This window comes from Schistocerca americana, chromosome 3 (genome assembly GCF_021461395.2).
Source record: "Schistocerca americana isolate TAMUIC-IGC-003095 chromosome 3, iqSchAmer2.1, whole genome shotgun sequence".
NCBI classification, from domain to species: Eukaryota; Metazoa; Arthropoda; class Insecta; order Orthoptera; family Acrididae; genus Schistocerca; species Schistocerca americana.
This window is the reverse complement of record NC_060121.1, coordinates 136,383,662-136,410,956: the sequence shown is the minus strand read 5'-3', so window position 1 is coordinate 136,410,956 and position 27,295 is coordinate 136,383,662. Positions and strand designations below refer to the sequence as shown.

The following is a 27,295-nucleotide window of genomic DNA, read 5'->3' as shown; positions in this document are numbered from 1 at the left end:
ATTACTTTCCCATTTGTATGAAATGTTGCCTCGTACGAAAGAATTATCGCATTCACAAAATAAATCATCTTCGACCTACAATGCAGAGGAAAACTCCAATCGCTGGTTTTCGTCTTTAGGATAGCCTATAACTAACTTTATCACTAATTGTAGTCTTTATGGTTTCATGTTCAATTCTCTACGCAAAACACGCCACACGGTCGTTGTTGACATTTCCAACTCACGTGAAGCTCTGGGTAGAGATTTTCCCGGACTTAGCTTCTCTCACTCGTTCAGAATCATTTGCATTCACACGTGACCGACCACGTCCCTTCTTGTCACGCAAAGACCCAGTTTCAACGAACTTTAAATGCCAACTGTAGATTTCCTTTCTGGTTGGTGCTGCTTTCCTGTAATTCATCCTAAATATTCGTCGGATATCCGTTGCACCCTTTGTCTTGTCAAAATGTAGCATGCAGAAAGCCTTATCAGCTCTAGTAAGCGCCGTCCTGATTATGACACCACCTAACGACCATACGTGAAACTACACGTCACACCTGCAATGAAAAAACAGAACTTGTAAGTTTACTCTTTCAAATTATGTATATCGTTACTTTGTAATGCTACTCATACGGTTGCAATAAATTTTTTGAAGAGTTCTCGGACTTTTGGAGCACGCTCTATAGTAAAAATTGATTAAGAACAGCCAATAAAGTAAATCTAAATGAAACTACTTACAATAGTGTCACATAGCTAAGGAAACGGAGACTTTTACAACGTGAACAGAACGTTGCAAGGCATCCCAGATATGCTCATTAATGTTCATGTCTGGGGAGTTTGGTGGCCAATGGAAGTGTTTAAACTCAGAAGAGTGTTCCTGGAAACACTGTGTAGCAATTCTGGACGTGTGGGGTGTTGCATTGTCCTGCAGGAATTTCTCAACTCCGTCGGAATGCACAATGGACATGAATGGATGCAGGTGATCAGACTGAATGGATGCAGGTGATCAGACGGGATGCTTACGTACGTGTCACCTGTCAGAGTCGTTTTTAGACGTGTCAGGGTTCCCCATACCACTCCAACTGCACACACCCCACACCATTACACAGCCTCCATCAGCTTGAACGGTCCCTTGCTGACATGCAGGGTCCATGGATTCATGAGGCTGTCTCCATATCTGTACACGTCCATCCACTCGACAGAACATGAAACGAGACTCGTCCGACAAGGCAACAGGTTTCCAGTCACCAACTATCCAATGTCTGTGCTGACGGGCTCAGGCGAGGCGTAAAGCTTTGTGTCGTGCAGTCAGCAAGGATACACGATTGGGCCTTCGGCTCCGAAAGCCCATATCGATGACGTTTCGTTGAATGGTTCTCACCCTAGCACTTGTTCATGGCCCGACATAGAAATCTGCTGGAATTTGCGGGAGGGTTGCGCTCCTGTCACGTTGAACGGTTCTCTTCAGTCGTCGTTGAACCCGTTCTTGCAGGATCTTTTTCCGGCCGTAGCGGAGTCGGAGATTTTATGTTTTACCGGATTCTTGATATTCACGGTACACTTGTGAAATGGTCGTACGGGAAAATCCCCATTTCATCGCTACCTCAGAGATGCTATGTCCTACCGCCCGTACGCCGACTATAACACCACGTTCAAACTCACTTATATCTTGATCACCTGCCATTGTAGCAGCAGTAACCGATCTAACAACAGCGCTGTTTTTTGTTCCTTATTGTAATTTTTATACCTGTACATAGGTGGGCTGGCAGCAGCATCCTACGCTGCTCTTCAGCCTTCGTGTCGAGAATGAGAAAAACATGAAGAAGATACATAATGGATATATTGACGAGCAAAAAACAGTAGACACAGAAATACAAAACACGGAGCCGTTCACACTCGACGAAAATTACAATGAAACACGTTGGCACGGCGCACAAACACTGATGATTCGACGGGACAGGTGTGCGTTGGAGTGTGACGGTGAACACGAAACACAAACACGACGGCACACACACGAGAAAACGGATGGCGATGACCTCTCGCACGCGAATGTCCACGTAACGTGTGTGAGTCCGGGGAGGGGGAAGGGGGAGAGGGGAGAGCAAAGATGCCAATGGCAAAGGGATGGGAGGAGGAATGGGGGTATGGGGGTGGGGGAAGCCCGGGGGAGGGGCGGGGAGAAAGGGAGGGGGGAGGGAAGGGAGAGAGAAGGGAGTGAGGGTGCCCAAAGGAAAAAACAGAGGAAGAGGGAGGGAGGATCAAAGTTGGTCGGAAGGGTAGATGGAGGGGAGGAGGGCATCATCAGGGAGGGGGAGCTGGCGGAAGCCACCTTGGGAGAGGGTATGGACAGTGGAGAGATGGAGAGCAGGTGGAAGTACAGGCCCGGCAGCGAATGGGGGCGGGAGAGGATGGGAGAGACCAGTGGGTGAGGAGAATCGAGTTTACGGGAGGTGTAGAGGAGCCGTATCCATTCGAGGAAAAGGAGGAGGTGGGGGAAGGGAATTAGGTCATACAGGATGCACGTGGGGGAGGGGAGACGGATGCGATATTTGAGGCGAAGAGCATGGCGTTCTAGGATCTGAAGGGATTTGTAAAAGGTAGGGGGAGCGGAGATCCAGGCAGGGTGGGCGTAGCAAAGGATAGGGCGAATGAGTGATTTATAGGTATGGAGGATGGTGGAGGGGACCAGACCCCAAGTATGGCCAGGAACGAGGAGACAGTCGGGAGCGTGCCTTGGCTTGGATCGTCCAGAGGTGAGGGTTCCAGTAGGGCGATGGTCGAGGGTGACACCAATGTACTTAAGAGTGGGGCTGAGGGCGATAGGACGGCCATAGATAGTGATGTAGAAATCGAGAAGATGGAAGAAAGGGGTGGTTTTGCCTACAATGTTCGCCTGGGATTGACCTTAAGCAACCACTGGTTGCACCAAGTTGTGAACCGGTCAAGATGGGATTGGAGAAGGTGTTGGGAGTACTGCAGGGTGGGGGCAAGGGCAAGGAAGGCGGCGTCATCAGCGTACTGGAGAAGTTGGATGGGGGGTGAAGACGGCGGCATGTCTGGCGTATACAAGAGGTACAGAAGAGGGGAGAGGATGGAACCCTGGGGCACACCGGCGGTGGGGAAAAAGGTGTAGGAATCTGTGTTGTGGATGGTGACGTAGGAAGCACGTTGGCAAAGAAAGGAGACGATCAGACAGACGTAGTTAATAGGAAGAGCGAAGTTTGGAGTTTGAAGAGGAGACACACAGTCATAGGCTCTTTCAAGGTCAAGGGAGAGGAAGGTAGCGGAACGACGGGAATGAAGCTGTTCAGAGGGGAGATGAGTGAGGTCAAGGAGAAGGACGGCTGAAAGCCACACTGGGTAACGGGAAGGAGGCGGTGCTGGCGGCGATGTTGGTGGATGCATCGGGTGAGGATGGATTCCAGGACCTTGCTGAAGACCGAGGTTAGGCTGATGGGATGGCAGGAGGAGACAGCGGATGGAGGTTTACCGGGTTTAATGAACATCAGAATATGGGAGGTTTTCCACAGGTCAGGGTAGTAGCCAGTGGACAGGATTACATTGTAGAGCCAGGCCAGAGTGGAGAGAGGCAGGAACTTCACGAAGGTGGCGATAGGCGACACGATCGTGACCAGGAGTGGTGTTGCGTTTCGTGTGGAGTGTAGCAATGAGATCTTGTATAGTGATTGGGGCATTGAGTTCTGTGTGTGCAATGTTGTCCAAGTACTGGAAACCAGGTGCGAGGGGAGGGACAGAGGTATCAGTTCGATCGTGGACATCTGGGAAGAGGGAGTAATCGAATGGGGGATCGTCAGGGATGGCAAAGACATCAGAGAGGGAGGAGGCAAGGTGATTGGCCTTACTAGTGTTGTCAGGGAAGGGTTGGTTGTCATGAAGGAGAGGATAGTGGGGGGAGGGTTTAGATCCTGTAAGGCGGGAGAAGGCTGACCAGTACTTGAACGAGTTGATAGGAAGGGTAGCGTTTAAACGAGTGCATGTCTGTCGCCAGTCCAAGCTTTTCTTGGCCGTGAGCAAGTTACAGATGTGTCTCTGGAGTTGCCGGTGGCGCCGTAGTGTGTCTGGGTCACACGTGCGCAGGAATGCACGGTAGAGATGGCAGGATTCACGGAGGATTAGGATGGCCTGTGGGGGTAAGGTAGGACGGAGGCAGTGGATGGTGACAGAAGGGATGTGGGTCTCCATGGCCTCAGACAAGATCAGCTGGAGAAAGGAGGCGGCATGGGTAATATCATCAGGGTGGCGGTAGGTGAAGGGGTGGCCATTGACCTGGGTGGAGAGGGTATCCCGGTAGGCATTCCAGTCGGCACGTGAATAATCATGGACGAACTTTGGGGGAGGGTCATGACGGGGGTCGGGGCAGGGGCGACGACCGTCTGAAACGGTGAGGAGGACAGGGAGATGGTCACTACCAATGGGGTCCAGGACATCCACCGATATGTGGCCAAGGAGCTTAGGGGAGGAGAGGACGACGTCAGGAGTGGAGTTGGATTCGGGGTGGGTGTGCTGGAGAACGGGGACGAGGTCGCCTTGAAGGGAGGAGAGGAGGAGAGGAACCGATGCCACCACCGTAACTGGGTGGCGGAATGACTATGGATGTTGAGGTAGGCGGCGATCACGTAGGAGGAGAAGGTACTGTCAATGTGGGAGAGGAAGTCAAAAGGAATAGAGTCGTTAGGGCGGACATAGATGGTGGCGCAGTGGATGGTAAGGCCAGCGAAGAAGAGACTAAGGATTAGGTGTTCTGTGGGGTCGGGAAGGAGAGATTGGAGGCAAACTGTGATCTGGCGGTGGTGATCAATGGCGACTCCGCCACGCGCTATCAGGAAGGGATTGTCAGAGTGGTGAAGGAGGTAGGGTGAGGTGTGAACGGTGTGGTGGGGCTGAAGAAAGGTTTCATTGAGGAGAAAGGCATCCACACGGTGGGTGGCGAGGGTGTGCATGAAGAGGTTCTTGTTGGCGGGGAGGGAACGGATGTTGTTGAACAGGATATGGTGCTGTATCTGCATGACAGGGATTTAAACGAGGGTGTCGAGACGGGAGAAGGTGAAATGGGCCTGGTTGTGGGAGAAGGTGGCATACATATTGAGGTGGAAGATGGAACGGGTGGCAAGGGATATCTGCTGGAGGGTGTGAGGGCGCTGGAAAGGGTGGACATTCTGTAGAACAATGGTGAGGAACCTGATGATGTCATCAGCGGTGGGGGGGGGATGAAGGGAATTGCCAAGAGGGGTGGGGGCGTCCAGAGGGCGCACAGGGACGGTGAGTTCAGGACTTGTCGGAGGGGGTCGGGCTTTACATGTTTGGGAGTAGGTTGGATGCAGGAGATTGCAGGTATTACAGGAGGGAGGGGACTGAAGGTTAGGGCACTGCCGGAGGAAGTGTACTTGCTTACAGTGCGGGCAGGTTGTCTGCATTGTAGTGCAGACACCTCTGGCAGCGGAGGGATTGAGGAGAGGAATGGGAGGGGTCGACCTTGTATCTCTGGTTGAAGAGGAGGGTACCCTCCTTCAGGAGGCAGTCAATGGAGGGGGCATCCTCTGAGAAAACCCGCATAAGGCGGGTGGGGCCGGCGGAGTTAAAAATGTGGCAGAGCGCCCGCACCTCCAGCGAGGGATGTGCCTTGAGCTCCACCAACACTTCCTCCTCCGTGATTGGCGGACTAAGCCGAGTGATCATTGTTGTGAGGGTCGGCGGGCAATGCAGGGGTTGGGGTTGGTGGGTAGGAGATGGGGAAGGAGCAGGGGTGAGGGAGGCATGAGGGCCAAAGCGGGTGACAGGGATGTGGGAGAGCATGTCAGTATGGAGGGTGGGGCTGGGGAAGAAGATGAGAACTGAGTCCTGTCTGGGAGTGAGAAGGGAGATGGGGGCTCCAGGGAAGTGTTGGTGGAGGAGGAGGGAGAGGTTCCGGGCCTCAAGGAGGGAAGGATCGGGACGAGAGAGGAGATTTGTAGGAAGAGGGGGGGGGAGGAGGAGGAGGAGGAGGAGGCAGAGGTAGCAGGGCCAGGGGGCAGACGTCCATGGCATCCTGGGGGGGAGGAGGATGGGGTGGGGCCTTTTTGGGAGTGGAGGAGGTGTTGGTGGCACTAGGGCTTTTAAGGGCGGCGGAAGGGTGAGTGAGGACATGAGGGACGGGAGCTACAGGGAGGTGGCGAAAAGTGGCAGGTCCCGGCATGGACGCAGTAGTTGGCGCTGGAGATGGCGATGGTGAAGGCGACGGCAATGGCGATGTCGGTGATGGCGAAGACGATGGGGAGAGCTGGGCATGGGCAGTGGCCCGTTGGCCCACCACCCTAGCTGGAGCTGCAGCGACAGGCTGGAGGAGTGGGGGGAAAGGATCAGAGGTAGAGGAGCAGGAGGAAGAAGCTGGGGAGGGGGCGACAAAGAGTGAGGGCGAAGGGAGAGTTATAAGAGGAGGGATGCAAAGAGGGGGGGCGATTGGACACACCATGTAACGGTGGTGGTGGCGGCGGAGGGGGAAGTATAAACTATGGCAGTGGTGGTAGTAGTAGTAGTGGTGGGGGGGGGGGGCGACATGATGACAGGTAGGAACTAATACAGTTTTTTTTTGGTCATCAGTCTACTGACTGGTTTGATGTGGCCCACCACGAATTCCTTTCCTGTGCTAACCTCTTCATCTCAGAGTAGCACTTGCAACCTACGTCCTCAATTATTTGCTTGACGTATTCCAATCTCTGTCTTCCTCTACAGTTTTTGCCCTCTACAGCTCCCTCTAGTACCATGGAAGTCATTCCCTCATGTCTTAGCAGATGTACTATTATCCCGTCCCTTCTCCTTATCAGTGTTTTCCACACATTCCTTTCCTCTCCGATTCTGCGTAGAACTTCCTCATTCCTTACCTTATCAGTCCACCTAATTTTCAACATTCGTCTATAGCACCACATCTCAAATGCTTCGATTCTCTTCTGTTCCGGTTCTCCCGCAGTCCATGTTTCACTGCCATACAATGCTGTACTCCAGACGTACATCCTCAGAAATTTCATCCTCAAATTAAGGCCGGTATTTGATATTAGTAGACTTCTCTTGGCCAGAAATGCCTTTTTCGCCATAGCGAGTCTGCTTTTGATGTCCTCCTTGCTCCGTCCGTCATTGGTTATTTTACTGCCTAGGTAGCAGAATTCCTTAACTCGGTCGGGCACACAGTTTTAATCTGCCAGGAAGTTTCATATCAGCGCACACTCCGCTGCAGAGTGAAAATCTCATTCTGGAAACATCCCCCAGGCTGTGGCTAAGCCATGTCTCCGCAATATCCTTTCTTTCAGGAGTGCTAGTTCTGCAAGGTTCGCAGGAGAGCTTCTGTAAAGCTTGGAAGGTAGGAGACGAGGTACTGGCAGAAGTAATGCTGTGAGTACCGGGCGTGAGTCGTGCTTCGGTAGCTCAGTTGGTAGAGCACTTGCCCGCGAAAAGCAAAGGTCCCGAGTTCGAGTCTCGGTCGGGCACAGAGTTTTAATCTGCCAGGAAGTTTCATATCAGCGCACACTCCGCTGCAGAGTGAAAATCTCATTCTGGAAACATCCCCCAGGCTGTGGCTAAGCCATGTCTCCGCAATATCCTTTCTTTCAGGAGTGCTAGTTCTGCAAGGTTCGCAGGAGAGCTTCTGTAAAGTTTGGAAGGTAGGAGACGAGGTACTGGCAGAAGTAAAGCTGTGAGTACCGGGCGTGAGTCGTGCTTCGGTAGCTCAGTTGGTAGAGCACTTGCCCGCAAAAGGCAAAGGTCCCGAGTTCGAGTCTCGGTCGAGCACACAGTTTTAATCTGCCAGGAAGTTTCGTATCAGCGCACACTCCCGTATCTTCCGGCCTTTTCCAAGTATACCTCCTCCTTTTGTGATTCTTGAACAGGGTATTCGCTATTACTAGCTGAAACTTGTTACAGAACTCAATTAGTCTTTCTCCTCTGTCATTCCTTGTCCCAAGCCCATATTCTCCTGTAACCTCTTCTTCTACTCCTTCCCCTACAACTGCATTCCAGTCGCTCATGACTATTAGATTTTCGTCCCCCTTTACATACTGCATTACCCTTCCAATATCCTCATACACTTTCTCTATCTGTTCATCTTCAGCTTGTGACGTCGGCATGTATACCTGAACTATCGTTGTCGGTGTTGGTCTGCTGTCGATTCTGATTTGAACAACCCGGTCACTGAACTGTTCACAGTAACACACCCTCTGCCCTACCTTCCTACACCTGTTATACCATTTTCTGCTGCTGTTGATATTACCCGGTACTCATCTGACCAGAAATCGTTGTCTTCCTTCCACTTCACTTCACTGACCCCTACTATATCTACACTCCTGGAAATTGAAATAAGAACACCGTGAATTCATTGTCCCAGGAAGGGGAAACTTTATTGACACATTCCTGGGGTCAGATACATCACATGATCACACTGACAGAACTACAGGCACATAGACACAGGCAACAGAGCATGCACAATGTCGGCACTAGTACAGTGTATATCCACCTTTCGCAGCAATGCAGGCTGCTATTCTCCCATGGAGACGATCGTAGAGATGCTGGATGTAGTCCTGTGGAACGGCTTGCCATGCCATTTCCACCTGGCGCCTCAGTTGGACCAGCGTTCGTGCTGGACGTGCAGACCGCGTGAGACGACGCTTCATCCAGTCCCAAACATGCTCAATGGGGGACAGATCCGGAGATCGTGCTGGCCAGGGTAGTTGACTTAGACCTTCTAGAGCACGTTGGGTGGCACCGGATACATGCGGACGTGCATTGTTCTGTTGGAACAGCAAGTTCCCTTGCCGGTCTAGGAATGGTAGAACGATGGGTTCGATGACGGTTTGGATGTACCGTGCACTATTCAGTGTCCCCTCGACGATCACCAGTGGTGTACGGCCAGTGTAGGAGATCGCTCCCCACACCATGATGCCGGGCGTTGGCCCTGTGTGCCTAGGTCGTATGCAGTCCTGATTGTGGCGCTCACCTGCACGGCGCCAAACACGCATACGACCATCATTGGCACCAAGGCAGAAGCGACTCTCATCGCTGTAGACGACACGTCTCCATTCGTCCCTCCATTCACGCCTGTCGCGACACCACTGGAGGCGGGCTGCACGATGTTGGGGCGTGAGCGGAAGACGGCCTAACGGTGTGCGGGACCGTAGCCCAGCTTCATGGAGACGGTTGCGAATGGTCCTCGCCGATACCCCAGGAGCAACAGTGTCCCTAATTTGCTGGGAAGTGGCGGTGCGGTCCCCTACGGCACTGCGTAGGATCCTACGGTCTTGGCGTGCATCCGTGCGTCGCTGCGGTCCGGTCCCAGGTCGACGGGCACGTGCACCTTCCGCCGACCACTGGCGACAACATCGATGTGCTGTGGAGACCTCACGCCCCACGTGTTGAGCAATTCGGCGGTACTTCCACCCGGCCTCCCGCATGCCCACTATACGCCCTCGCTCAAAGTCCGTCAGCTGCACATACGGTTCACGTCCATGCTGTCGCGGCATGCTACCAGTGTTAAAGACTGCGATGGAGCTCCGTATGCCACGGCAAACTGGCTGACACTGACGGCGGCGGTGCACAAATGCTGCGCAGCTAGCGCCATTTGACGGCCAACACCGTGGTTCCTGGTGTGTCCGCTGTGCCGTGCGTGTGATCATTGCTTGTACAGCCCTCTCGCAGTGTCCGGAGCAAGTATGGTGGGTCTGACACACCGGTGTCAATGTGTTCTTTTTTCCATTTCCAGGAGTGTAGATTGAGCCTTTTCATTTCCCTTTTCAGATTTTCTAGTTTCCCTACCACGTTCAAGCTTCTGACATTCCACGCCCCGACTCGTAGAACGTTATCCTTTCATCTACATCTACATCTACATCTATACTCCGCGAGCCACCTTACGGTGTGTGGCGGAGGGTACTTATTGTACCACTATCTGATCCCCCCTTCCCTGTTCCATTCACGAATTGTGCGTGGGAAGAACGACTGCTTGTAAGTCTCCGTATTTGCTCTAATTTCTCGGATCTTTTCGTTGTGATCATTACGCGAGATATATGTGGGCGGTAGTAATATGTTGCCCATCTCTTCCCGGAATGTGCTCTCTCGTAATTTCGACAATAAACCTCTCCGTATTGCGTAACGCCTTTCTTGAAGTGTCCGCCACTGGAGCTTGTTCAGCATCTCCGTAACGCTCTCGCGCTGACTAAATGTCCCCATGACGAATCGCGCTGCTTTTCGCTGGATCATGTCTATCTCTTCTATTAATCCAACCTGGTAAGGGTCCCATACTGATGAGCAATACTCAAGAATCGGACGAACAAGCGTTTTGTAAGCTACTTCTTTCGTCGATGAGTCACATTTTCTTAGAATTCTTCCTATGAATCTCAACCTGGCGCCTGCTTTTCCCACTATTTGTTTTATGTGATCATTCCACTTCAGATCGCTCCGGATAGTAACTCCTAAGTATTTTACGGTCGTTACCGCTTCCAATGATTTACCACCTATGGCATAATCGTACTGGAATGGATTTCTGCCCCTATGTATGCGCATTATATTACATTTATCTACGTTTAGGGAAAGCTGCCAGCTGTCGCACCATGCATTAATCCTCTGCAGGTCCTCCTGGAGTACGTACGAGTCTTCTGATGTTGCTACTTTCTTGTAGACAACCGTGTCATCTGCAAATAGCCTCACGGAGCTACCGATGTTGTCAACTAAGTCATTTACGTATATTGTAAACAATAAAGGTCCTATCACGCTTCCCTGCGGTACTCCCGAAATTACCTCTACATCTGCAGATTTTGAACCGTTAAGAATGACATGTTGTGTTCTTTCTTCTAGGAAATCCTGAATCCAATCACAAACCTGGTCCGATATTCCGTAAGCTCGTATTTTTTTCACTAAACGTAAGTGCGGAACCGTATCAAATGCCTTCCTGAAGTCCAGGAATACGGCATCAATCTGCTCGCCAGTGTCTACGGCACTGTGAATTTCTTGGGCAAATAGGGCGAGCTGAGTTTCACATGATCTCTGTTTGCGGAATCCATGTTGGTTATGATGAAGGAGATTTGTATTATCTAAGAACGTCATAATACGAGAACACAAAACATGTTCCATTATTCTACAACAGATTGACGTAAGTGAAATAGGCCTATAATTATTCGCATCTGATTTATGACCCTTCTTGAAAATGGGAACGACCTGCGCTTTCTTCCAGTCGCTAGGTACTTTACGTTCTTCCAGCGATCTACGATAAATTGCTGATAGAAAGGGGGCAAGTTCTTTAGCATAATCACTGTAGAATCTTAAGGGTATCTCGTCTGGTCCGGATGTTTTTCCGCTACTAAGTGATAGCAGTTGTTTTTCAATTCCGATATCGTTTATTTCAATATTTTCCATTTTGGCGTCCGTGCGACGGCTGAAGTCAGGGACCGTGTTACGATTTTCCGCAGTGAAACAGTTTCGGAACACTGAATTCAGTATTTCTGCCTTTCTTCGGTCGTCCTCTGTTTCGGTGCCATCGTGGTCAACGAGTGACTGAATAGGGGATTTAGATCCGCTTACCGATTTTACATATGACCAAAACTTTTTAGGGTTCTTGTTTAGATTGTTTGCCAATGTTTTATGTTCGAATTCGTTGAATGCTTCTCTCATTGCTCTCTTTACGCTCTTTTTCGCTTCGTTCAGCTTTTCCTTATCAGCTATGATTCGACTACTCTTAAACCTATGATGAAGCTTTCTTTGTTTCCGTAGTACCTTTCGTACATGATTGTTATACCACGGTGGATCTTTCCCCTCGCTTTGGACCTTAGTCGGTACGAACTTATCTAAGGCGTACTGGACGATGTTTCTGAATTTTTTCCATTTTTGTTCCACATCCTCTTCCTCAGAAATGAACGTTTGATGGTGGTCACTCAGATATTCTGCGATTTGTGCCCTATCACTCTTGTTAAGCAAATATATTTTCCTTCCTTTCTTGGCATTTCTTATTACACTTGTAGTCATTGATGCAACCACTGACTTATGATCACTGATACCCTCTTCTACATTCACGGAGTCGAAAAGTTCCGGTCTATTTGTTGCTATGAGGTCTAAAACGTTAGCTTCACGAGTTGGTTCTCTAACTATCTGCTCGAAGTAATTCTCGGACAAGGCAGTCAGGATAATGTCACAAGAGTCTCTGTCCCTGGCTCCAGTTCTGATTGTGTGACTATCCCATTCTATACCTGGTAGATTGAAGTCTCCCCCTATTACAATAGTATGATCACGAAACTTCTTCACGACGTTCTGCAGGTTCTCTCTGAGGCGCTCAACTACTACGGTTGCTGATGCAGGTGGTTTATAGAAGCATCCGACTATCATATCTGACCCACCTTTGATACTTAACTTAACCCAGATTATTTCACATTCGCATTCGCTAATAACTTCACTGGATATTATTGAATTCTTTACTGCTATAAATACTCCTCCACCATTGGCGTTTATACTATCCTTGCGGTATATATTCCATTCTGTGTCTAGGATTTCGTTACTGTTCACTTCCGGTTTTAACCAACTTTCCGTTCCTAATACTATATGCGCACTATTTCCTTCAATAAGAGATACTAATTCAGGAACCTTGCCCTGGATACTCCTGCAGTTTACCAATATTACGTTAACTTTTCCCGTTTTTGGTCTCTGAGGACGGACGTTCTTTATCAACGATGATAATGTCCTCTCTGGTAAGCCGTCAGGTATTTTATCGTTTCGCCCAAGGGGTGGTCCCTCTAACCTCCTTTCGTTTATTATTCAATCTTTTTCTCATGGTAACCTCCCCCTTGGCAGTCCCCTCCCGGAGATCCGAATGGGGGACTATTCCGGAATCTTTTGCCAATGGAGAGATCATCATGACACTTCTTCAATTACAGGCCACATGTCCTGTGGATACACGTTACGTGTCTTTAATGCAGTGGTTTCCATTGCCTCCTGCATCCTCATGTCGTTGATCATTGCTGATTCGTCCGCCTTTAGGGGCAATTTCCCACCCGTATGACAAGAGAGTGCCCTGAACCTCTATCCGCTCCTCCACCCTCTTTGACAAGGCCGTTGGCTGAATGAGGCTGACTTCTTATGCCGGAAGTCTTCGGCCGCCAATGCTGATCATTTATCAAAATATAGGCAGTGGTGGGGATCGAACCCGGGATGAAGACGTTTTTGATTATGAATCAAAGACGCTATCCCTAGACCACGGGTACTGAGGACTAGTACAGTACAGGACGAAAAACGAGGGAGGAAAAACGAAGACAGGCGAAGACGGGCGAAGTCGGACGAAGACGGACGAAGACGGACGAAGACGAGGGCCGAAGTCCCACGCTGCCGTCGCTGGCGACTGCTGGCAGGAACGCCGCAGCTGCTGCTGCCACAGACGGGGCCGCCGCCGTTGCTGGCCGGACCGCTGCTGCTGCTGCTGCTGGCTGGCTGGCTGGCTGGCTGGCTGGCTGGACCGCTGCTGCTATCGACTGGCTGACTGACTGGCTGGCTGGCTGGCTGGCTGGCTGGCACCTGCAAACCTAACACTTCGATTAGTGACAAAGCACGAATCGAAGGGCGGGACTCATTGCGAGGTACCGCCGGAGGTAGAGAACAACAGCGCCAGACATCTGTTGTCTTAAATAGGCGTTGCCCATTGCGGCACCGTTTTCAGCCTGTTTACATATCTCTGTATTTAAGTTTCCATGTCCATACCAGTTTCTTTGGCGCTTCAGTGTACATAATGGTGTCCCTTGTGCGTGTTGTATACAAGGTGGTCCATTGATAGTGACCGGGCCAAATATCTCACGAAATAAACATCAAACAAAAAATCTACAAAGAACGAAACTCGTCTAGCTTGAAGGGGGAAACCAGATGGCGCTATGGTTGGCCCTCTAGATGGCGCTGCCACAGGTCAAAAGGATATCAACTGCGATTTTTTAAATAGGAACCCGTGTAGTACGTAAAGAATTATGAATGTTTTAGTTGGACCACTTTTTACGCTTTGTGGTAGATGGTTCTGTAATAGCCACAAACGTATAAGGGCGTGGCATCACGTAACATTCCGCCAGTGCGTACGGTATTTGCTTCGTGATACATTACCCGTGTTAAAATGGACCGTTTACCAATTGCGGAAAAGGTCGATATCGTGTTGACGTATGGCTATTGTGATCAAAATGCCCAGCGAACGTGTGCTATGTATGCTGCTCGGTATCCTGGACGACATCAACCAAATGTCCGGACCGTTCACCGGATAGTTACGTTATTTAAGGAAACAGGAAGTATTCAGCCACACGTGAAACGTCAGCCACGACCTGCAACAAATGATGATGCCCAAGTAGGTGTTTTAGCTGCTGTCGCGTTTAATCCGCACATCAGTAGCAGACAAATTGCGCTAGAATCGGGAATCTCAAAAACGTCAGTGTTGAGAATGCTACATCAACATCGATTGCACCCGTACTATATTTCTATGCACCAGGAATTGCTTGGCGACGACTTTCAACTTCGTGTAAGTTCTGGCACTGGGCACGAGAGAAATTACGGGACGATGACAGATTTTTTGCACGCGTTCTATTAAGCGACGAAGCATCATTCACCAACAGCGGTAACGTAAACGTGCATAATATGCACTATTGGGCAACGGAAGATCCACGATGGCTGCGACAAGTGGAACATCAGCGACCTTGGCGGGTTAATGTATGGTGCGGCATTATGGGAGGAAAGATAATTGGCCCCCATTTTATCGATGGCAATCTAAATGGTGCAATGTATGCTGATTTCCTGCGTAATGTTCTACCGATGTTACTACAAGATGTTTCACTGCATGACAGAATGGCGATGTGGTATTGACAGGTAATCACGCTGTAACAGCATGCGTTCTCAGAAATGATAAGTTCACTAAGGTACATGTATCACATTGGAACAACCGAAATAAAAATGTTCAAACGTACCTAGGTTCTGTATTTTAATTTAAAAAAACCTACCTGTTACCAATTGTTCGTCTAAAATTGAGAGCCATATGTTTGTGACTATTACAGCGCCATCTATCACAACGCGAAAAAAAGAGGTCCAACTAAAACATTCATATATCCGTTTGACCTATGGCAGCGCCATCTAGCGGGCCAACCATAGCGCCATCTGGTTTCCCCCTTCAAGCTAGACGAGTTTCGTTCTTTGTAGTTTTTTCGTTTTATGCTTATGTCGTGAGATATTTGGCCCGGTCACGATCAATGGACCACCCTGTATATATGTCGTGAGATATTTGGCCCGGTCACGATCAATGGACCACCCTGTATATTTACGTACAGACTGCGGAACAATAGCGGCCGGTGTACGCCGCCCCGTTACAGCGCCTCTGCAGTTGTGAACAGGAACGGTCCGCAATCGGCGCTGTGTGTGAGCACAGTTCACTACGCTACAGATTGTTCTGTGTGGAAGTTCGTACAGGTCTATGGCACCGGTGTACTGTACACTGTAATTGGCGTCACTGACGTAATTGTGATATTAATTTACCTGTCCATTCGTTCTAGGCATTCGACATGGTATTCACAAATGAGGAATTGGTTGACGTGATGATACTGTACGGTCAATGTCACCAAAATCGAACACGTGCGGCACAAGTGTATGACCAGCTGTACCCCAATAGACGTCATCCGACCCTCCCAACCTACACGAATATTGTTGGAAAGGTACGCGCGACGGGGCGGTTGTCCTCACGAACACGGATCTGGAGTAGAGGCGTAACACATGAAGCAACAGAGGTAGCTGATCTGGCGGCCGCTGCAGTAGACCTTCAAGCAAGTATTAATGAAATGGGGAGACAGATGGGAATCCCTCGAACAGTTGTGATGGGTATTCTGCAGAGGCATAGATACCACCCATATCGCTTGGCGCCTCCATGGCAACGACGTTCACAGTCGCCTAGAATACTGTCAGCGGGTTCTGCGGCAAGGCCATGACCTTGCGCGTTAGAGTACTGCTTACCGATGAGACCACGTTTACAAATCATGTGAACGTTAACCTACAAAACATGCAGTACCGGTCATGCTAAAACCAGCACTGGTTCAAATTAAAATGGCTCTAAGCACTATGAGACATCGGAGATCATCAGTCCTCTAGACTTGGAACTACTTAAACCTAACTAAGGACACCACACACATCCATGCCCGAGGCAGGACTCGAACCTGCGACCGTAGCAGCAGCGCAGTTCCGGACTGAAGCGCCTAGAACCACTCGGCACTGGATTCGCCGGATTGAACATCAACGTCAGTGGAGCATCAGTGTATGGTGCGGCTCTGTAGGTCACCACATCATGTATTTCATTGACGGTATTCTTGACGGGAGACAGTAAGAGCGATTCCTGAGATGTAGCTTACCTGGACTAATGAAGGAACTACCCCTTCGTTAGCGTCCAATGATGTGGTATCAAAATGATGGATGCCTTGCGCATAATGCCATGGTGGCACGACAGGCGCTAAACCAACACTTCCCACATCGATGGATGAGACGGGGCAGTCCCATTCAGGGATTTCCAGCACAGTCGCCGTACCTCACCCCCAAGGACATTTTTCTCTGGGGCATGTGAAAGATGTGGTATTTCAACAGGCCCCAACAATAATGGCCAACATGAAAGCCCGTGTAACTGCTGCATGCGCTGCAATAACACCACAAACGCTGACAGTCGTCAGTGGACCATGATGGAGCGTGTACAGTAGTTATGCCAAGCAAATGGCAATCTTTTCGAACATACTTTGCAGCATTTCGGCTGCGAGGCATGCGATTGCGGCGTACATTTTGTGCATTACAGAGAAGACGTATGTTCACGTCTGCGTTGCACCATCTGCAACGGTTAAATTTTGTCGCATTCGTTAAAGATGTTCAGTGACATGTCCTTTACGTCGCATGTACCGTTGTGTAATTGAAGTATAACTACGTTAAAATAGCATGTATCCCTCTGTGCCACCCTTTGAAAACAATTTATTTTGTTTACTCTGGTCCGTGGTTATCAATATTTCGTTACCGTTATTTCCATTGTAGTACTGTCGAAAATTTCAGTAATGCACAGACGAGTAAAACGTATCCTTGTTTTCATTATGGGTGACTGGACATCCGTATGTTTCCCAGGCCATGTCCTGACAGTGTACGTAGCAATAGGTAAGTACAGCGCGTGTCGCATCCCGATTACAAGCAACATGTGGGGCACGTTTGCATCACGGGAAGTGCAATAACGGCGCGTCAAATTCGCATGCCAATTTCTCGGGACGTAATTAACGTATTTCAACGCAACTAACGCTATTATTATTGTGATTTCTCGTGTTATTGTGTTATTGATTGCGTATGGAATAACATGGGGTGCCGATTAAAAAAGAACATAGTATAACAGCAGACAACTACAAGTAAGAGAGTTCGGTGAAAGTTTCTGCATTGACTGTGTGGGACGACAACTGAGATTGGATACATGCTCGAACAGCATAGAGGGATCTCAAACGGTTGAACAGTAATGAAGGGCTACTGACAACGGAAACAGGCCAAGCTCACTAGGCTAGATGTGGCCTGGAGGTTAAACATTCGTCTTCTTGGTGATGAATGGCCCTGGTAATAACTTTTAACCACAGTTTCACGGTAAGTTGGCTTACGTCAAAGATGCCCTTGTGCTAAGACACATGTGGCGGCTAATATTTACTATTGAAGTAATTCACTGTGGGAGATTATTTGAATTTAATTATTAATTAGATGATTAACTGGCACCAGGCAGTTCTCGATGCACGTTACATCTAAGGAATGGGGTAGGAAATGAAGCACACGTAACGAGGTGCCCTTGGGACAGTGTTACTTTGAGACAGGTACGAATCTAACACGTCAACTAGTATAGCACAGTCTTCTAATCTCTGGTCTATATAGTGACAGTGGTGGACCCTGGTGATTCGGAACAAACAGCTAGCATCAATTACACTGTTAATTACACTGTGGTGTAACCGTAGCTATTTTATCACACGTGATGCAAAGGACGAAATATTGTGGCGGCTGTAAAATGTTCTGAACGACTATTCAACTTACTGGCGACAAATAAACAGCTTAAAGAAAAGAACCGTCAGTTGCAAGTGTAATGCAGTTTCTCGAGCGGTCATACATGCAGTCATTCGGCCGCACTGGTTGTGTAGCAATAGGTCATGCGAGCAGGCTCCGTCGTCTGTCTTGGGACAAACCGGTTTCTGGCACAAAGTACCGTTATCCAAGATGGCGGCGATGACGTCATCCAAGATGGTGACAGTGACGTCATTCAATATGGCTAATTTTGGCGGGAATTTTGGATTTTGGCAGGAAGATAGATCAAATGGGCAACCTCCACTAAGCTAACCCACCTCCCCTCCACTCCCCGAGAAAAATGGTGAGAAGTTCAGATTCCAACAGGATAATGCACCACACCTCTACTAAGCTAAGAAAATCGTGGGAAGATAGGTCACTTGGGCTACTTCCACTAACCTAAGGTCACTTGGGGTTTCTCTACCAACCTAAGAAACAAAGCTCACCTCCACTAACCTAAGTCACTCGATCGCCACCTCAGGGATTGGTGAGAAAAGTACTCAGCCTGCACTGGGCTGCTGGAGAGAGGAAGGAGTGTATATATTTTGTAACAATTTATATAGGGATGGAGTATATTTATCACAGTGATACAGAACACACGCTCTGACATACCACACAGCAGACAGACCTGAAAACTACTCCAAACTCATGTATAATGCTCTGTACACGTGCCTGCTAATTGTAAACTGTCAAAATAAGGCATTGCACAGCATACAGACATGCAAACCACCTGTAAATAATGCAATACATTTATGTCCAGAGAGCCAAACAACTCCTAAATTGTTAAAATAATAATCCATCTAAGAGACTCAGCAAACATGCTTACTAATTCTCAACTGTTGAAATTATGCACCAGTGTTTAACCATTTAGAGGCAGCACCACCATCTAGTGTGTTCGCCAGGGGGTCTGGACTACAACTGACATAGTACATACTACCACCACTAGAGGGCGCTGTTGTCCATTCTATGACATAATATGCCAGCCATGACGTCAGTGATGACACAAGTACCATTGTCCACGATGGCGGCAAACAGTGTGTTCACCACAAGGTCTGGATCTAGTACACAGTACCACCACCAGAGAGCGCTGTCGTCCATTTCGTGATGTAATCCAAGATGGTGGGGGGAAATGGCGGGAAAATGACTGCCTGTGCTGGACATAAATTTTTATTTTGGAGGCAGTATCTTCACCATGAGATCTAGAGTCCAATTGACCTAGTACACAATATGGCCACCAGAGGATATTGTCATCCCTTCTGTGACATAATCCAAGATGGTGGTCTGGTAGGGGACAATGGCGCGAAAATGACTCAGTCCGCACTGGGCTGCAGGAGAGAGTAACGAAGGAGTGTAATTATTTTGGAACATTTTATTTAGGGATGGAGTGTATTTATCACACTGATACAAAACATATGCTTGGGGGTCACACCACACAGCCCACAGACCTGTAAACTACTCGTCAATAACGCTCTACAGACACACACAACTAACTTACCACAATAATTTCAGTACAGACCTGCAAATTGCTCCTAAATAACGCAGCACAGTGATGTGTAGACATGCTCAGTACTCGTAAACTGTCTAAATAGCACATAGCACAGCCTACAGACCCACTGACAAAATAATGCAATAAACACACGCAAGCACTGTCCACCACCCCCTGTCCACGTGACTGCACACAAGGTTAGCGGCAGTCCCCATGAAGTGATGTGGCCATCAGCTGTCAAACCACGCACAGATGCCTGCACGCATGGGGTGGCGGCATCCCTTTTATACTTGACACCTGACAAATTCCTGTCAAAATACGTGTTCACATAGACACTGTTGCTGACGCCACTGGACTGGAGCACAGATGCTCCAGAGGCGAGCTGACCATCACATTCACAAGACACCACTGGACACAGGTGAAAGTTGTGTATATTTTTGGGTTTACAGTCAGTGTTATACTGACGTCACAGAACTCCAAGGCGTGCTCACGCAGCTCCCATACGCGAGACGCCTCCGGGCAGCACGTGTCTTTACCATTGATGACAGAGTAGCACAGGGCGCATTGTTCCTACCTGGACATGAGAGACACGTGTAAACATGCTTAACTGCCCAGCATGACTGACACAGTGCCGCGCACAGCTACATACCACCGCAAGTGCATCTAGCAACATTCTCAGTCTTGTACTGATGTCACATGACTATATAAAAATAAGAACCGAGTCGACCTCGCGGGAATTGTATAGTGTCCCGGAAATAGTTAACGCTCGCTTTCTTGATGTCTCAGCTTGTATGCACGGAAATTCCTGCCCTAACAGTACCTGTTTACGAAAATAACGCAGAATAACGTCGAATGCCGTCTTCCATGAAGACCTAACGTGCTACTCGGCCCATAACGTGTTACCCTTCCTGCTTTCAACATACACAAACTTTCCCCCCGCTATGTAGAGGCTCCTATATCCCAGCACAAAGGATGTGAATGGATCAAGCATTATGATTGGCTCTTATGGAATTTACCCACTGAGTTACTGATGCCACTGGTATCAAAGCACCATCTGCCTTTTTTTCCTTCTGCAGACAAGACTTTCAGCGGTTATTTTCCACAGATCGCCATATTGTACTGGCAATTAAATCTTACAAACTACCATACATATCGTCAAATAGGAAAGACACTTATTCGCTTACACTGCTCTACCACCGAGGACATGAGCTTGAATATTAGAACGTGAAACCGACCTGCGACCCATCAATATGTCACCGCATACCCTACGTAATGTCAAATATGGAAAGACTCCTACTCAATTACTCTGCTATCCCACCGAGGACAGGAGCTTGAAACTGATCTCCAACTCAGCAATATATCACCACGTACTGTGTCGAAGTAGTAAACATACAATTCGTATCCTGCGCCAAACAAAATCATCCCTTTTACATCATTCGTACATATACCGTGAAGACGGACAGTACCGTATGTACTCCTCACAGCACTAGTTATTTTCCCGCAGTCAACCATCACAAGTCATCCACCCCTAACATGCGACCGTAGCACCCTCAGCGGACCGCAGTCGCTCTCAGAACTGTTCTACAAATTCGGACTCGTTTCCCCTCGGTACAAACACGTTACTGTGCCTGGTACGAACCTAAATCCCTGCTTGCTCGCTTTTCTACACACATCTCCAGACTCGGGGATTACAATAACACACGTATTTTCGCATTGTTTGCCATAATATTATACCATTGTCATGGTACTTCTCGATATCAAGCACTTGGCTGCTTCCTAGCGATCGCTAGCGCAACATAATTCCCAAGATATAGTCTATAAATTATTTCTCTACAAACCCACCTAGCTAGGTGGGGTGTGCTCTAAACCACTGACTACCTATAAACTTGTCACATAAGCGAAGAAATTTACTTGGCAACTCGAAACAAATAGAGGAAACTGATGTCGGTGATGTAGTAGATTACAAATCATCCCTCTAATTTACACGGTCAAGTAAAGTATTTCCATGTCTAGAGAACCACCAAACGTGTCTTCCACACATTATATGCACACACCACAATCGATCTTCTCTCATCTAAATAAAGATGCGAAATGTGCAGAAGCAGTCAACCAAACAAATTACATGGGAGGGAATAACGATTCAGTGCAAACTCACATCCATATTCAATCTTCTCAGATTTCCACGCAATCACGTAAGGTATCCAACACATACTAAGTATTAGTTCGCTATTCGGTCGTCTAGAGGACAACACGGTTAATAAATCTACATTTCTACACTCCAACAGGCATCTCCAGTCTGACAGCTCCTACCGTTAACAGGAAACGTGAATCACCCCTGTACAGGTCACCGGCGCTGCAGGCTGAGCACGCACAGGTAGAATGTTTATCCTAAGAAATTGGACACATATATTTTGCCCCTGTATTTACAACTAAATGTTACGATCTCAGTCTCAGATGAACAACATTCGACAATAAGCAAAGTATCGGAAATACACTTTGTTGACGGCTGTGGCTGTGGAAATAGAAATATAGTACCACTATTATGGCTTGACATACTCTTCCCAAGCTATCACAGCACTCCACGTCAAATCCATACCTTCCTTACGACTGGACATAGTGATTTCCTTTGCAGAAACACATACTTTATGAGCCTGATGCTCAACGCGAACCTATCATGCACCCCCTACTACTAATACTTCGTCAATAACTGATCGCTGGCGATACGAAATAATACTGAGAGAAAACCAACCATGAGTCGACATGTCTCATAGGTTTTTCTTGCGAGTGCCACCACCACGTGCTAGAAAGAGAGACGTAATCGCCTGGATGTTAAAAAAAACTCGATCCCAAGAACTACTGTATGTTACTGTCACAAGCGGTCATGGTTCCACAGGTGCACACAAGTATCCATGTTAAAAGCTATACTGGCATTATAAATCAAGGTATGACATTACCTCCAAATGAGGTGATTTTTCTATCCGTATAAATACCGAGACAATGATCGCTGGAGTTTGTATTATCAGACCAGCAGCGCGCCTACACGTAGCCCACGACGCAACTTCGTGATAAAATCGCTGAGTTTTGAAAGTTATTTGGCTAAGGAACGTGATGTGAAACAGGTATTTGAGACGCCCTCACACCGCTACATATTTATCCAGTATGTATAACTTATTCTGTCTTGATACTGGGCCGTGGTAAAAACTGCTGTTTTGAAGAGCGCGCCGCAGCGCGTAGTGTGAAGCAGTCGCCCTCCACTTCTGGCGGTGGCGCCGCTGTGGCAATCGCAGCTTTGGTGTCTCCCTCTGGTGGGAAAGCGGAAAGGTGAAATGTTGCCTGCTCACGTGCATTTAAGGGGCGCTATGAGCTCGCCAGTCGGTCAGTCTGGGTCAGTCTCTCGTCCCCAGCTTGCTAGTCTGTCTATCGTCCGCATCTGTTAGGCAGTTAGTGTCTGTCTTTCGTTCGGAGAGCTAGTATGTCTGTCGTTTGGATCAACTTTTAAAGCCTGCAAAATGAGAGTCTTTCCACTCCGCCAGTAAGAGAACTCAGTGAGTGGTCGCCCGGTCGGGGCTTAGTTCCTGCATCTGAGTCTGCGCGTTAGGCCGCCAGTCTGCTCGAGTTTGCTGAGGCAATGGTCATTGGAGGCTTGGGTCGATCGGTTGATTAGTCGCGCGCTGAGACACGAGATGACTTGTCTGTCTCGAGCGTCGGCGCATGTGAGGTTGCCACGTGGGTCCAGTGTGCCGCGGCGTATAGTGAGGGGTAGTGACTTCGCGGTCGACACGAGAGCATCCTGATCGGTGCGCCTTCCTGCGCCCGTTGAAGTGGCTGGCAGCGGACGGTTCGAGAGAGCGATTTGGGGGTTCTGCGCCAGGTTGTCTCGAGAAATCGCAGTTTATTAGAAGTTAAGCTTATCTTAGAAACTAGATTAAGGAAAGGCAAACCTACGTTTCTAGCATTTGTAGACTTAGAGAAAGCTTTTGACAATGTTGACTGGAATACTCTCTTTCAAATTCTGAAGGTGGCAGGGGTTAAATATAGGGAGCGAAAGGCTATTTACAATTTGTATAGAAACCAAATGGCAGTTATAAGAGTTGAGGGGCATGAAAGGGAAGCAGTGGTTGGGAAGGGAGTGAGACAGGGTTGTAGCCTCTCCCTTATGTTATTTAATCCGTATATTGAGAAAGCAGTAAAGGAAACAAAAGAAAAATTCGGAGTAGGTATTAAAATCCATGGAGTAGAACTAAAAACTTTGAGGTTCGCTGATGACATTGTAATTCTGTCAGAGACAGCAAAGGACTTGGAAGAGCAGTTGAACGGAATGGATAGTGTCTTGAAGGAAGGATATAAGATGAACATCAACAAAATCAAAACAAGGATAATGAAATGTAGTCGAATTAAGTCGGGTGATGTTGAGGGTATTAGATTAGGAAATGAGACACTTAAAGTAGTAAAGGAGTTTTCCTATTTGGGGAGCAAAATAACTGATGATGGTCGAAGTAGAGAGGATATAAAATGTAGACTGGCAATGGGAAGGAAAGCGTTTCTGAAGAAGAGAAACTTGTTAACATCGAGTATAGATTTAAGCGGCAGGAAGTCGTCTCTGAAAGTATTTGTATGGAGTGTAGACATGTATGGAAGTGAAACGTGGACGATAAATAGTTTAGACAAGAAGAGAATAGAAGCTTTCGAAATGTGGTGCTACAGAAGAATGCTGAAGATTAGATGGGTAGATCACATAACTAACGAGGAGGTGTTGAATAGGATTGGGGAGAAGAGAAGTTTGTGGCACAACTTGACTAGAAGAAGGGATCGGTTGGTAGGACATGTTCTGAGGCATCAAGGGATCACCAATTTAGTATTGGAGGGCAGCGTGGAGGGTAAAAATCGTAGAGGGAGACCAAGAGATGAATACACCAAGCAGATTCAGAAGGATGTAGGTTGCAGTAGGTACTGGGAGATGAAGAAGCTTGCACAGGATAGAGTAGCGTGGAGAGCTGCATCAAACCAGTCTCAGGACTGAAGACCACAACAACAACATAGAAGTTAAGTGATTGGTGATATGTTGTTTGTTTTTACTCTTGTTAAATTCTACTTGTTTTATTAGTGAGGTCACCAGCCGTTTTGCTTTGGGGTCGTCCCACCATTCTTCTCCGTTTGCCCACCCACAGGAAGGTGGTTGTTTATGAATTGGGTGGTCCGTTTTTCTCTTGTGGAGTAGGGGCGGGTTAGAGCAGCCTGCGGGTCGGTTTGTTCGGTAATCTCCCTATCAATCTACCGTACGTTAGTAGCTGCCTCTGTCATGTTTGTCGAATTTGGTGTGTCAATGAATTTATTGCTTGGAGTGCAACGGCCTAATACCTGAAATATGTCTTGATCTTCGGAAACTTTAATATTATTGCCTGTGATCTTGAGAGACGGTATCTGTGTACTGTAGAGCATCTTAACTATTGTTTGGCCAACCTTGTACAATTTTACATAAGATTGCATTTCATGGGCTTTTATTTAAATGATCATTTTAGTATAGAAAGTTGCCACCCTTTCACCGTAAGACTTTTCTTAGAAGTTAAAATCAAGGTTAATATTTTAATTGTTAGTAGTTTGTACCATTTCCATCACTCCTACGTGGGGTGAATAGTTTTTGTGCTTGTGTAAATTGCTAAAACTCTTAGTTTAAAGTAATCTGGTGTGTTGCACATTTGCACCAGTGTAGTCTTTCAGAAGCTGTTGTGAGCGGTCGTAACTACGGCCGTGTCAAAAGGGAGCGGCAAGGTTCTCTGCCCAAAAGCTCATGCAGTCAAACTTGTTTCTTTCTTCCTGTGAATAAATTGTAACTTTGATATTTAGAGGGTGGTTTCTGATTATAATTTAAATCTGTTTCTTTAAAAAATGCTTTTAGGCACTATTAAAGTGAGTAAAATTCCCATTTGTTAAAAGGAATTTTGTTATGATTTCATCAGTTACTCCCTGGCAACTACTTCCATGCTTACATAGTGCGATTCAATGTGTTGATGTTCTTGATGAATCGCTAGTAAAGAAAATAAATTCTTAAGAATATTCTTTGAAAATAAATCACGGTTCAGGTACCATGTCAGAGGTTCAGCTATAAATCCACTGAGTTATAGGCGATGACTGAGAAGGATCACAAACAGTAGTAAATCGTATGCTTATTGAGGTCGTAAGAAATGTACACTATCTTTTCAGATCTGTAGTGTTACGCTGCCCACTAGAAATGTTATCTGCAATTTGGAATCAAGTCCTCCCATTCAACCACATACCTGCGCTGGATCACAGCCACAAGTGGATCATATTTCTGGCATTCTCATATCTCGCTACGAGTCACCCTCCTAGAACCTGTCTGCTACAGTAAAATTACAACCTGGTTTTAGTCCATACCCATCTTGCGACTGCTCCCATTTCTACAGCACTGCGCTTGTGATCGTTCCGTTTTAATTCGGAACTGGACAGAAGTTGGAGGAAACCATATCCACCACCTTCCACAACCCGCGAAGAAACAGATCGACTTGAGTTAGTGCGACAGGAGCGTGTTTTGACCATTCGGTGGAAATGCGCGCATCGTGGTGCGTCCCCCAACTACATACAAGTACTACAGACCCGCGTCCATTCAAATCTATGAGCCCAACATGCTATCATCGTTATTCTCTACCCCCAAACAGAGAAAAATTAAGAACTATAGAAGCTCCACTAACTTCATCCGGTATAGAATCCACCTATGCACCATTGCTCGCGCGATGACACAAAGCTGTGGTGGGGCGCCAGTGCGGAGAGGGAGATTTAGCAATGCTTTCCAGAATAGCGCAGCGTACACCCCTCCAAGCATTCCTAACGGTATACACCGTCCCTCACCGAATTGACACCTCAAACTGCTGCTGCTACTGCTGCCTGTGTTTCACAATCCTATTAAGTATACAAGCACCGCAGAGGCCACTTTAAAGTTTGACCACCTATACTCTAGGCAAATGATCATATCCCACAGACTATACTGTCGCGATAGACGCTACCTCTGGTCCTCTTTAGTTGATTGAATCACGCTTTTGTACAATGCCAAACATTTCGTTTCGCTGCCACGATTTCGAGGCCTGTGCCAGGTTCTAAACTGACATTAGGAAGTTCTGATCCACAGTCTTTCGCAGGAGACTAGACATTGCACAGTGTAAATCATGTTCTTATGGCGGATACCATAACACGCCACACATCGGCTGATTTTAAATAAAAGACAGTTACAACGTAAGGAAACCGGAAGAGTTTGCTCGCTTTCTGTAGAGTCTCCAAACTACAGTCCGAAGGTGATACACGAGCTCTACATGTAGATTCGTGTCTCACACTGACGGAATAGCTGATAACTCTATATGACTGATTCCTCATATTGCAGTCACGTGCGTGATCACTGTTTCGGTGCTATTGAACCCAGAAGGTATAGTCCAACTGCCAAAACTCGCTCTCTCCAACTCAAGCAAGCGATGTCAGTCAATCATTATATGGTACCCAATAGCATACCTGTGGACAGCTAAAATGGAAAAGACAACATCGATGTACTCTAATAATAAACATCACAGTTGATAGCTCGAACAGTTTTAGCAATTTTATACTAATTTCAACACCAACCAATGATGTGACAGCATGTTTACCAATTTCAGTATCATAGCTAAAGCACCCCTTCTCCACTTTACGAGTACCATTGCGAATGTAGATAAATGACTGTGCAGTACGTCCATTCAATGTTAATTCTCG

At 47.6% G+C, this 27,295-nt stretch overlaps 1 non-coding gene across 1 annotated transcript; it reads left to right on the top strand.

Annotated features, from left to right (window-relative positions):
- Positions 1-7,684: 7,684 nt before the first annotated feature.
- Positions 7,685-7,759, top strand: Trnal-caa. Its single transcript has one exon. It is a non-coding gene; the product is annotated as a tRNA-Leu (tRNA).
- The last annotated feature ends 19,536 nt before the right edge of the window (positions 7,760-27,295 follow it).